Genomic DNA, 14781 nt, shown 5'->3' with positions numbered 1-14781 from the left:
CTATAATATTATTAAACACTCTTCTTATTCTTGCATGCCACTACGTCATTGAGAACTAGGTACAGACGGTACTAGAACGAAAGGCCTGTTAACAAGGTAGGTGTACACCTTACGAATGTGATCCCGGTACTAAATATTGCAATAATCAAATAACAGCAATTATATAGGTATATCTGTAACATATAATACTCTGACAGGCCGATCGCTTCTATATCTGTTTATAAAAACGATATATTATGGAAGGCGCGTGAAAATTTAAAAAATCGCATTTATTCTATTTAAATCGAACATTGCGTTATAGTCATTATTGTGAATTACAGACGACACAGTGGTTGACATAATAGCATATTGCATTTTACAGATGTGATCCTGATACCGAAAATTGCGATTTAAGAGGACACAACAGCAACACAACACCCGCATGTGTTATCCCAGTCTTACAAGTGCGCAACATTGCAAACTTACGCTCGATAGATCACGTTTAGCTCCATCAGTTTAAAAATTCGAGTGATCGACCTATTATGAAACTTGATGGTAAAACATCATCTGTGCGTGTATGTTAGTTTTTTACGATAGTTTAATCTTTTATCAAGTTATGCGTATATAATATAGCGTAAATTAAAAATGCACATAACTATTACTTAAAAACTGAATAATCGTTAAAATTCAACACACAATTACAGATGATGGTCTTACCATCAACCGTTATGGACAACTTGTAGTGTTTATTCGGTCTGATTATACTGCTGTTATAGGTGCTGTTTTTAGAAGGGTGACTTAAATCGCAATATTTAGTACCAGGATCACATTCGTAAGGTGTACCTTGCTAACAGACTGTTCGTTCAAGTACCGCCTGTAGTTAACAATGATGACGCAGTGCAACACGAGAATAAGAAGAATGTTTTATTTTTATGTAAAATATATAAAGTATTCCGTATATTGTACATTTTTTTAGGTGTTTATTATATTTGTATATTTTTGAATTTATATTTTTTATTATTTTATATTTTAAAACAAATATTCACTGTTTTCATGCATTTCTAAGTTTTTCACTGGTGTTCTCAAAAAAGCAAAATGTATTATTAATTGTATTAAGGTCAATCTATTAAAGTGTCAATTTATTTAGATGCATTATATAATCTTAACAAATTATCTATAGGTACTGTCGTACTGATACAATTCAAAACAAATTACCAATGTATTTTCCTATAATATATTTTTGAATATGTTATCCTGCAATTATATTAATACTCAATTAAATGGTTATAAAATGTTTATTTAAATCAGTTAATGACACTTGTTTTATGATCATAATATCGTTGAGGTGTTGGACAATACACTACAGACAACGCCGCGGGATGATCGTTTTGCTATTAAATAATACATATCTTATGGATGTGATCCTGGTACCGAATATAGCGTTTTAAGTCACCCTCCTAAATAACCGTACCTATATAGGTATATTAGCAGTATAGACTGACCGATTGACCACTACAATCCATTCATAAACGATATTCGGGAGGTATTACAGTGGTTTAAACAACCCGCACTCGTTCTATTCACAAAGGACAATGCGTTAAAGTCTTTGTAAACTACCTACATCAGGCGGCACCGAGATGGTTGACCATCTGATCGGCAAGATCAATATCCAATGAATATAGGATCCTGGTACTGATTTTTGCGATTTAAGCCACCCTCCTAAATTACACTACCTAAATAAATATATATATATATATTAGCAGTATAATCTGACCACAAATATATTTATATATTATTAATGATAATAATATTTGGTTGTTAAAATAAATAGAATAATAATAATAATAAAAACAAAAAGTGATTCAAGCACACGGGTTGAATAGGGTTGTAGGTATATTTATAATTAAAATAAACACGCCGATCAGCGTACACACACATTTAATATAACTTAAAACGTTTCGATTCGCTCACAAGTCACAAGGACTACCTACAAAGGTATAATAATTTTGATAGAACCCACACAATATAATCATATTCATCAAAAATGCAGAAATGTAATAATATAATTAAACAATGATGAGTTTATATATAATATATACAACTTTACACGAATACGGATATAACTGTTATCATTATATTTAATTTATATCGGTATTGCTTTATAGGCCAATATAGGCGCTTGTAACCTTTTATATATATATACATTTATAAATTATAATTAAAGACCGTTCATAAATTTAATATTATATTTTAAAATTTAAAGCATTAGATAGGCATGTGTATTTTTTTTTTTTTTAATGCAACATTCGTTTTTAATTTCATCAAAATATCTTTCGAACTATTTCGATATATAAAAACTGAAATTCTAAAGTGTAATTTATGAGATAAGTATTTTAAGCACAGGTAAGTGAAGTAGGTTGTAAATCAACATTTTCTGAGGTATCCCTTTACCTCACCACTTCGCATACCATACTTTAATACTTATAAGATCTGTGAAAAAAACGTTTGTAGAAATGGTACTTGAACGAAAAATACGAACCTTTAGATAATATTATACAGTCTTTACCATTTCAAAACATGGCAGCAAGTAGAGCAGGAGTGTTCAAAGGTCATATAAAAAATTGAATGCTTTTTAGTTATAGCCAAAATTATACAAGTCCATATCATTTTTAATTGTAAAATTTATATTAAATTCGAGACTGGCGAGAATACCTGTTATATCCGTCACATAATACATCACACATGATGCGAAAACGATGATTTGTGGTATAAATATTTTTAAATAAATTTATCATTGTCCTCGGTGGTGCCGGATACGAGTTGTTAGTGGGTTAGATGCATCCCGATTATCTTTTCAGAAAATTTAAAAACCAATTTTTAAGAAACTTGATTTATAATTGACGTCACGGACGTTTATAAATGTATAATAATAATATTAATATGTCCACAAAATATGTTTTATATCTAATAAATCCGTATTGTTAATATTATTGTTAATTGCTTTTTTTAATTTATTTATAACGCATAGTTGAGTGTTTTTAGGCTTATATAAGTTTCGAAACCTTTTCATAACCGACCTTATATTATAATACAGTAATATTTAAATTTATTATAATTTTTTCTAAACTTTACTATACGTGTTACAAATATATTATATTATAATATTACAATTCGTAATAAAAATATGATCAAAATATAATAAATAATAGTTTTGCTTTATAAACGTAGTTCATAAAGTATTTATTGTGACGGCAAAATTTTCTCCGCCTGCATAAAGTTTATGGTACCTATATAAATGTATACAAATAACATAAAAGACATACATAATTTTTACACAGTGACTACCTACCATTAAAATAGTTATATTCATTATAACACTGACTTATTAATATATTAAAAACGAACATGAATCAAAATTCACATTAATACAATAAATTTTAGTTTACAATATGATAAAGTTCGGTTGTGTTCTTATATATTTTTTTTTGCCAACTATTAGGTACGTATAGTTTATGGTTGTTTAAATATTATCATACACTGTACCTACAACGTCTTGGGTGATGAAATACTTATATAACTAAGATACTACAATACACTGGATTTTTAGTTGAATTTTTTTAATGCATGTAGGTATTGTAGGTACCTCTCCCATGGCCGTAAATGTAATTAATAAATGGTAATTTTAAATACCTAAATCTAAATAATATATTTATGAAATATTCAAGTACATATTTGGCATACTATTTTTCATTAGTATCGAAGTATGGTAAATTATAGCAAATAATATTTTTGAAGGTTTGACGTATCGGTAATGTTCATTTTATAGTATTTGACTATATTCGAAAGGAATATAATTAACATTTTAATTTAAATGAATATTAAATTGTTTTGAAACAATATCAAATTTTGGTTTTGATAATATAAGCATGATAAATAAGTTTAATATTAATATTATTTAGGTATTTAAGCCAAGAAATCCACGGACAATATCTATAATGAATTGTTTAGCTGTATACATAATTTATTATTACAATTTCAAAAGTTTTACAAAAAACTCAATGTATGTTTAAATATTAAATTTGTATTCCAGGATTTAAAACCAAGATTTGTACTTAAAAATCCGAAATAACCAAAAATGTAATACCTACCACAGTTTTCTGATGAAAAAAATTCAAAACCACAAATTAGTTGTATTTTAGATCTACCTAAACCAGTAACATTTATCATTGAGCATTATATAATTAAAATATCAATATATTTAAGGAAGATACCTACTACAAAATTCATTGCCGTTGCCTCTTTAAACATTAAGAATATAAAAATCTTTATAAGTTAAACTGACCCTGTCATGATGATAGATATATCGATGCATTTTTAAATTGTCTAAATAACAGTTTCAGGTTACTAATTTTTGTATTTATAATAATAAAATTATCTTGAAGTTATATTATTTTTTGAAGTTAAACTTCTTTACGCAGGGTAGTGAGGAAAAAAAAGCGAACGGGCAGCCGTACGAACGCAAACACGGACATGTCGTTGTGCGCAGCCGCGGATTGTCGTAGCTGTATTTTGTAAACATAGGTTGTGTCATTAAGCGACAGTATTTTTGGTTGGGTTATTAAACAAAGAATACTCAACAATAATATTAATGAGATAAATATTTAGATAAAAACGGAATGATCGTCCGAGATGATTTCATACGGTCGTCGGGGCGGCGGTGCGAAGCGTATCAGTACGTCATATACATAATATCACATAATAATAATAATATTACGTATTATAAATTATAATGTTGGACGGTGACAGCTGATGCGGTTTCGACGACGACGATGATAATAATAAATAACAATACCATACACGCGCAGTTGCGACTTGCGATTAAAGGTCCAGGTCGTGCGGCGAGCCGGTTTTTCGATTGGTGGGTGGGTTGAAGTGGCGGTGGCGGCGGCGGCCCGCGTTCCCGTGGTGGCTAAATACACGTATCCAGTGTGCTTTTAGCCATTGTTATTAAGTAATAAGTAGTTCCTATTTTAAATTTTAATGGTTACTTCGATTTTTGTACGTACTACGTACGACTGGATTTAGTAAAAATAGTAGGTATTTTTATTTTACCTAATGATTATAATTTACAATATAATTAATATTACCGAAATAATAATCTCGAGTTCGAACTAGGTGTGCCAATTCGTCGTCGTCGTTGTTCGCCAATCCGTTCGGTCGTCGTTGTTCGCCAATCCGTTCGGTCGACGGTCGTTCGGTTACGTCATATCGTAGCACACACATTTCAATGTTAATTTTGCATCTTCTGATTCAGCACCTCTCGTAACTTTATTGCGAGACAAATTCAGTTTGCAATTGAATAATGATCCAACAATATCGACTACTAAATCAGGCACAACAATCGATGCAATTTTTACGCGATATATCGATAATGTTCAGTCGCAAATGTACGTTTCCTATTTTAGTTATCATATGCCAATCATAACTACTATACCAATTGAGCAAAATGATAATCAATCATTAGAATAAAAAAAATATAAAAAATATAATTTACATTGTTTCTTTTCTTTCTTTATTATCCTCATTACCCCATTCTATCCATGCCTTACTTTCTTTTCTACTCACTCAGTGAGTACCGTTCAAAAGAAGTTTAACTTCCCGCGCGCGTACTGGTAACACACACACGAGTTTTTTTATTGATAACAGACAAATTTTTAGATTGAACGATTTTTATTTTTTTTAGCAATTTCTTCTCGATAAAATAATATGATTTCAGCATTTTTATCAATGAATTCTAATTGTTGGTTTAATGATGAACTAGTTGATCATGTAGTGTCCGCAACATCCATATCAACAAATGTTTGTATCTATATATACGAAATTACAAAAATATCTCCAACATTACCTTCATTTGAGCCTAAATGCAACTATGTGGCTTTAAATACAGTAAATTTAGCATAAATAATGTCTATGATCGTCATTAATCCTCAAGTAGTTTTTCTACAAAATTATATGGAAAGTATTTACATAAGATAATAATGATATTTTAGACTGCACTTTGTTTTTGACATGTATATCTTAAAATATTTAAAATTTCCTGTAAACTACAATAAATTATATTTTTAATTTTAAAATAGTTATTGAAAAAATATTGATATTATATTTGATGGTTCAGACTCATAGGCGAAACTACGGGTCAGGCCGGTCAGGCCATGGCCTGACCTAATACTGACTAAAAATTTGTATATATTATATATTTTAATAATTATTTAGGCATTATAATAAATAATATATATGTATACATGTAAACGTATACATTTGTACGTTTTGTATAATACTATAATATCATATAGTATATACTATATTTATATAGGTACAAATGAGGATTATAACATATCATAATAAAGTGATATTTTTTTAAACGACTAATAGTATATTTATTTAAAATTAAAAACTTTATTTTTTGCATATGAAATTTTTCGTTTAAATGTTTCGTAGGTACCTACTACACGATTATTATACCACTCGTACCTATTATAAGTATACGAATACGTGGACTTGATATAATTTCTTAAATTAAAAAATTGTACAATATACTACACAATATGAACATAATAATAACATTTATTTTTAACATTAATTATGGAAATATGGAGTCGTATAGTCTATTCTATGTACTCGAATAATCGGTTTTATTAGTTATTGTTTAATTTAGACATGGCGTGGTGAATGGTGATATATCCGTAGAAAATAATTGTCAATTATACGTACTTAAATATTTTCATATTATTTCTTTTACTATAAATTCATATTTTTATCATTGACCGGCAACAGCGGTTGTTCACAAGATTCTTGCGTTTAACATTACAAAATTATGGAGAGGTAATTATTAATTAGAATATTTTTTTTATAGATAGAGAATAGTCAAATATTTTAATTATTATTTAAAATATAATACCATATTATTATTATACACATTAAATATTAATACATCACCAAATAATTTATTTATTATTAAGTAATATTAACCCCCGTTAGTCGCATCGCTGTTTAAAATACCGAGCATTTATAATTTTTCAAATTACTCATTGTAAGTAATTTACATTATTTCGTGTACTTTAATACTTTCATTATCCAAGAAGTCAAGCTATCATTTAATGCTATTTAAAACAATTATCTATTGTTTGTTGAATTTACATGTATTTTTAAAGTCATAAACCTGTCAAAAAGACCGTGTGTGACAACTCGGATAATAATTAATTTTGTTCAATATTATTTTCGTCAGTGATTTGTTTTTTAGATATAAAAAAAACGATCATAATCGTTTCTTGAGTTTCTTATTTCTTATCGATAGTTATAGTTTATCAATTTTATCGCTTTTCTGTTCATATAATTTCATTAAAAAATTCAATATTTTCGTCATTTTTATTTTATAATCGACACATGATACAGGACAAGTGTGGAAATTACCAAATTTAAACGAAAACAATTAGGAATAATTTTAAAACTACCTATACAGAAATATAATCTTTCATTAAAAAACATTTATATATAATATGTATTTTTTTTAACATTATATAACCATAGACATTTTAATAATAATAATTTAAATAGTAAAAAATAAAAAATAAATAAATTATAATTTGTGTATATCTTTAATAAATGTATTAATTATTAAAATTTTTATTTATTATTAAATATTTAAATTGTAAAGAAATATTCATTATATATAATATATATATATACATAAAACAAAATTGCTATAAAAAATTGTCAATAGAATTTTTTTTTATATTTTTCATCATTTGGCCTGCCCTAATAAAAGTATCTAGTTTCGCCTATGTTCAGACTTATTGAACATATTTGTGTATTTATTAATTAACTTAACTATGGTCGAATTACCTATTACAATTATTACAATATTACAGTTTTTAAAACAATACAGTGGTGGCTCATGGTTTGGACTAACGTGAAACGAGCAGTGTGTTTGGACGACTGGCAGCGTCGTCCAAAAGTAATTTTCCGAATACCTACATTGTAACCGATGTTACTGCAATCGTGTGCGTGCGGATACGTTTAAGCCGTTTAAGGCGTTTAAGCGTTAAGCTGGGATCTGATTGGGGGGGTCTGGACGACCGGCAGCGTCGTTCATACAGTAAAATATTAGTGTATTATTATAATGGGTAATTTATTTTTAAAATTAACAGTGTACGCTCGTCGTTGTCGTTTGCTAATCGCTTTTGATATTGATTATTATTTTTAAACGTTTTTATTATTTTAAAAATATTAATAATTTAATGATATATTATTATCTATATTATAATTTATAATAAACAATAAACGAAGATTTATAAATGATATTCGTGTCATGATGACATTACTGACATTGTGCATTATGCATGCGTGTAATTTCAATTGCGGTCTTATATACGCGTTTTTGACGACTGGTAACGTCGTCTATGACATAATAATATATATTATTTCATTTTATTGTTTTCATTATAATTAATTTGACAATTTTTTATATCTATGACTAGGGGTATTATATTTGAAGTCGCACCCCTACCATCAGCATCCACGAGCCGCCACTAATAATTGTGTGTATAAAATATAAATTAAAAGTTTCAAGTTACTATGCAGTTATCATGTTAATATGCTATAATATGCCTATCACAATTTTAATTATTTTGAAACTTTGAAAGTTATTATATGCACAAAAATTATTTACAAAAATGTGGTGATTATTAAATCTTATTAAATAGTTATTCGTTTTTGAATTATTATGAAATACAAGACTACGAGTATGAGAGGATAAATAATTATTTTACAGGTACATATGCAATATTGTAAAAATTTGAATTTCAAAGGTCATATAAGTTATTTTTTTTTTTTTTAAATAGCTTATTATCTTTTTAATGTTGTAAAAATGAGTATTGTAAGTCTACCAGCAATCATAATAATTGTTAACAATAATCAGTGATAACATTCTAACAGATTTTTAGATTTTTAGTTTCGCTTTTTAAAATATTATTTTGTATGACGTTATTGTGATTAATAAATTAATTCAAATTCAGTCTTCAGAAAAATAACAATAGTTTAATCAAATCATATAACAATTTTTTGTTGTTCCGGTTCCTTTACACTAAAATTCATCTTTTTTTTTTATTATTTTTACATTAATATTAATATGTTTTTGTTTACCTTTCCGGAGGTCCAGTAATTTATGGATTATACGGTTTTCAATGAATTTTGACATTTTTAGAAAAATAATATAATGATGGATGTATTATATATTTCTTTAAATGTACATATATGTATAAATATATTACAAGTAATTTAATAGGTTTTAGGTCTGTAGAATCACATTTTAACGTTTAATTGTTGCACATATATAAAATATAATCATGAAAATTCGTTTGGCATAGAACCAAACTCTTAAATGATATAGATAAATTCTTTTGGATAATGGAAACGTTACTTATAAAAATAGATGAAATTTCATTGTTTATTTACACAACTACAGAAATACGTAAAATAATACCAGTTATAACAATTAATACACTTTTTTTAGGGCTGTAAAGTTATTAAAAAATATTTCTACTCATATACATTTGCGTTAATTTATATCGAGTATTATTCAATGTGGAATTATCTTAAATTTTGTATGATTTATTTACAAATATATTGTAAGGTAGTGGGTATAAAAGGTTGACATACTAAAATATATTACAGTTATGATATGCATATAAGCATGCGCACGGGGGAGGGTGCCGCCTCCCCTGCGAGATTTTCCGCTTCCCCAAGATCTTATATTATACAATATAATACCTACCAATTTTTGATAATATTTAAATAATAATATGTTCAAATATTCAATATTGGTATATTGGTACCTATGCTATTTGAAAATAGTAAATATTAAATAATATTATTAAAACACAACAAAATACACGTTTAAAATGTATGAAGAAGTAATATGAATTTTTAAAACATCAGACCCTACCACTAAACGACGTACTTGTATTGAACTTTAATAAAACTTATTACTTATTTTAATAGTTATTCAAATTATGTTTTCTTATTTATTAATTGTTTTTAATATGTATTTCTAATTATTTATTATTATGTATTCTTGATTGATAAAGATATTATTATTAAAAAGGACTTAGGTATTGAAAACTCTTTTGGTAATTTTATGTTTAATCTAACTCTTAACCCTATAGAACAACACCATATAGTTTAATAGAACCATATACTTGATTTTGTGTGAGAATTTATTTAAATTATCATTGCTTCACATTAAGGTTTTACCTAGACAAAATCGGGTAGATGGGATTGGAGTCTTGCCTCCCCTGCCAAGAAGACCTGCGCATGCTCATGAATTATATGAATATTATATTTTAATAAATAATTATAACTTTTTATACGTTTCATATATATGTAATATGTGTTAGTGTGTGTGTGTGTATCGTATGTGATCATGTATATTGTATAATATCTATAAATAAATATAGTATCGATGGAAGCCGCATTATTGCATTTATAACCTTCACGAATGCTAGTTTTAGCTATCCATTTATAATAATTAATGATTATATCATAAAATAGTACAAACATATTATTATATTGCATTATATAATACCTATATATATATATATATCACTATATATTTATGATTGAATAGACCATACAAATTTATACCTAAGAATGCTTTTCAAAATAGCTACCATACCCATTATTTTACGTATTATAGAACTTAAGAGTATTAGCTTTTTATTTTAAATGGCAAACACATTTTTTTTCAATATATTCTATAGAATTAAAAAAAATACAATAAAATCCCGCTACAACGAAATCCAGGGGGACCGAATTTTTTTTTTGTTATAACAAATTTCGTTGTAACGAAAATTCGAATAAGCTTTTTATAAGTCCTGTTTTTCAGCAGGGAACTTCTATGACTTTCGTTATAACGGGATTTTTCGTTGTTTTGGTATTCGTTATAACAGGAATTTACTATATATATTAATAGCATTTGAAAATGTTGAAATTCAATTTATTTTGAAAACTTTAAAAAATGCTCAATCTTTCAAAAATAATAGTTGAATAAAAATTTGATACAAAAGGTGTTATTAAATATTATAAATTTAATTAAAAATACTATTGAATAAAAAAAGAGTTTTAAATAAAAATTGTTGAAAATTATCCTTAAGGATATCTTGTGAGTGGCGTATATGGAAAAAAAATGTTGTCGTTATTGAGATCTTGATATCATGTTTTTCGTTTTGGACATCAGAATGCTGGTCGTTTTTATGGAGTTTGACTTTAATTAATGCTAATAAATAAATATATATACAAATAATAATGCTATAAATATTGTAGGTACTCATTTACAGACTCATTGATTATTAGATTTATGCACAATAGATTAGGTAAATTTCGACATTTATTGTTTTTATTTTCGAAAACGAAAGTTTGTTTAGTTTATTTACCCGTCTTGATATATTATTTATGAAACAATATATAATAATACAATTTAAATACGAGAACCAAAATTTAATGAGAGATCATTGATGTAAATTGTAAATACGAGTATCCTTATGCTTTATATTATACTATACATCTACAGTAGGTCAGTAGGTATAATAATTAATACGAGTTTAAAAATTAAACAATAATATTGATAATTCAGACAACCATCACTGAAACACTAGTAGTATAAGAGCTATAAAAACGGCCGTAAAAGTATTGGTAGTTTTAGTAATTTAATCTTGTTTACCTCGTTTAAACATTTTTTTTTTACTTAAACAATTTTGTAAATGTAATTGCATTTTAAAATAATAATTTTAATTTTGACTTGCAGTAAAATATCATATTTTTTACACAAATACCTGCCTACATTATTCAGTTAAGTAAAAATAATCTACTGGTATCCTTACATTACATGCATATTTTGTATAATTTTCAATATTCCATATTTTTTATAACAATATACTCATATGTTAATTTCTATGGACCATTTTTTTTAAATTTTAGTTTTTTTCCAGTAATTAAAATCAGTATACTAGAGTTAATTAGACCCTCCATTAAGTTTATTTCAGTCACACCTTTGGTCTGAGAAACTTATAAATTTTATAAATCAATTTACAATAATTTACAAATTAAGTTCATTGACTTACAATTTGTACGTTGTAACTTGAATATGATGAGGGGATTTGTAAAAAAATACCACCTCACAAAAGTTAATTTTATCATTCTTTTAAGCGATGAATTTACATATTCAAAAATCAAATTACATATTGCCATTACATACAAATTGAGCTTTTCAACATCACATAAGTACGTCAGCAGTAGTGCAACACTTTACAATACCTATTTACATTTTTGTAATAGCTTCATTATATAATATTTAACACACGCCAGTAACATATATAAGTACCTATAATGTGGTAAGTGAATATATGCATAATATGTAGAGATACGTTACTGATTTCTTATAATTCTAACTACAAGCTAAAATAATGGACAATTGTAAATTCCAATGATGTTACTTTTTTAATTAATTAATTTTTTTTTCAAGTTAATAAGCTAAATTTGAAGTCGATAGCATCACGAGGTCCAGTTGAACACGACTTTCTTTTGTTTATTTATAAACTTTAAAAAACAAATAAATTTCTTTTTGGAAATTTGTCCATCTTTCTTTAACCCGTGAATATAAAAATTAGTTTAATAACAATTAACACAGTGAGATTGAGTAGCTAATTATGTAGGTACAATGAGTACATTGTGCGTAATCTGATAGATATCCCGTATTAATGTCTATTAATGGTCTTTATAGTACAAACTACAAAGTACAATCATCACATTAAATAAACATCTTAGCAAATAATAATAATATGTAACAAGTTATATTAAAATATGTGTTTTGTAGAACTGTAAAATTAAACGTTATTATTAATATTAATTTCTTTGTTTAGTCATGACAAACAACTTAAAACAACTCAGAGATCGATCACAATTCACAAGTCTATAAAAGTTAGCTATTAATTATTATATTTGCAAAATTAAGTTCTAACTTATTAATTTTATTATATATATTTATATTTATATTTTATACATTTTTTGTATGCGTTTAATTCTTTTTTTTTTCAATATCGGTGTAACCGGCTTTAGTTATCATTTATTTTTACAGGTCATAAACGACATAAACCGTGCTGGAGAAACTTGTATAGACGTCTACATATTTTTTTTTTTATTGGGAGCGTTGTAATTGGGGTGATCAAGTTGAGATGGTTAACGAATTCTTATAATTAAGGGTATGTAAAACCAGACACGGATCTATAAATTAAATAAGGGAGGGATGGCTAAATTAAAAAAATTACTTCAAGGCAATAAAAGTATAGGTATTATTGGTATTAAGTTTAAGTTTTGAAATATATTAAGTAGGTACCTAAAGTCTAAAGGAGGGGCTTCAGCCCCCATAGCCCCCCTTACATCCGTATCTGTGTAAAACTACACCATGCACATTGCACATGCCAATAAAAACTTTCTCATAAATGTATATATTTTGATATTATCAGGCAGGAACAATAGGAACATTTTATATATAATAATATTATGTACACCTTTGGTTAGGTACATCAATTTTTTATGTTCTGGATAAAACTGAACTACGGCTATAAATGTACAAAACAACTTAGGTATGTGGTTATTGTTTTGATTATATTAAAATATGCTTAAAAGCAAAATTACCCAAGTACTTACAAGAAAGAAAACTGCTTTACAAAACTATTTGAAATCCAAATGCAGATAAGACAAGTATCTCTTATTGAACTATCTAAACAAAACTTTATAATTTTTAAATAGATGATTCATTATTTGTACATTTTTTGTTTGTGTAGAATAAATTTTATCATTAGAAAATATTCAATTAATACATTTACATTATTATTATTTTACTGGATATTGTATTCATTGTATTGCACAGGTTGATTTGAAAAAATATTACTTGTTAATATTTAAATAAACTTAAAAGAATTTAAGTACATTATCAGTTACTAATATATTTATTGGGTTTGCCTAATTTTAACAGGATATACTACTTACCATTCACTCTGAATTAACTTTTTAAAATAAAATAAAGTTTATTAACTATATAACAACTGCTAAAACCTACAATTTAACACCAGTATAATAGAATAGTTTACAAAAAAATAAATAATTTCTCTGTAGATATTTAGAAAAAAAGTTTTCAATTATTTATTTTCATCTATATTCTATATACTTCAAAATCTTATCTTTGTACAAAATTAGTTAGAAATTTATAGACTGATTAAGACTCAGTATCTATTTTTTTTCAAAAAATATGTGTGGAATACTTATAGTATCTTCGAATTTAAATAAGACTATTTTTAGGGTAAAAAGCATATTGTAGGATGAATTTATGATAATTATTATTTAGATAAAAAGGGCCAATAATTACCTCATGTATTTTTTTTTTGTTTTTTTTTTTGCTGTACTTTTGTTAAATACAAGTATTGTATCTTTTAACTATTAACATATATTATAAAATAAATGTACAATTAAATATAGCGATATTTAACTAATTTTTTTGCATACCTATAAATAAACATTACATTTTTGTTTTTAATTTAGCTTTGCGCAGTGGTGATATCGTAACCAACGAGGTTCATCCGAGGTGCGATTATTGCTAGTTGAAAAAAAATAAGATATTATGGTACGCATTATATACATTCTACATACCAGGCGTGCCCAACCTTTTTCAACTTGCTGGCCACATTCAAA

The 14781-nt window shown here is 26.4% G+C and overlaps 1 long non-coding RNA gene and 1 other non-coding gene across 14 annotated transcripts in view; one reads left to right on the top strand and one right to left on the bottom strand.

The window, feature by feature from the left end:
* Positions 1 to 14781, bottom strand: part of LOC132926935 (uncharacterized) — a 405462-nt gene that overhangs the window by 32760 nt on the left and 357921 nt on the right. The gene's annotated exons all lie outside the window — the stretch shown is intronic.
* On the top strand, positions 14630 to 14773 carry LOC132928112 (U4 spliceosomal RNA). Its single transcript, XR_009661986.1, has one exon. It is a non-coding gene; the product is annotated as a U4 spliceosomal RNA (small nuclear RNA).

This window comes from Rhopalosiphum padi, chromosome 3, assembly GCF_020882245.1.
Source record: "Rhopalosiphum padi isolate XX-2018 chromosome 3, ASM2088224v1, whole genome shotgun sequence".
NCBI lineage: Eukaryota > Metazoa > Arthropoda > Insecta > Hemiptera > Aphididae > Rhopalosiphum > Rhopalosiphum padi.
The sequence above is the reverse complement of the archived record's forward strand: the minus strand, read 5'-3'. Positions and strand labels throughout refer to the sequence as shown.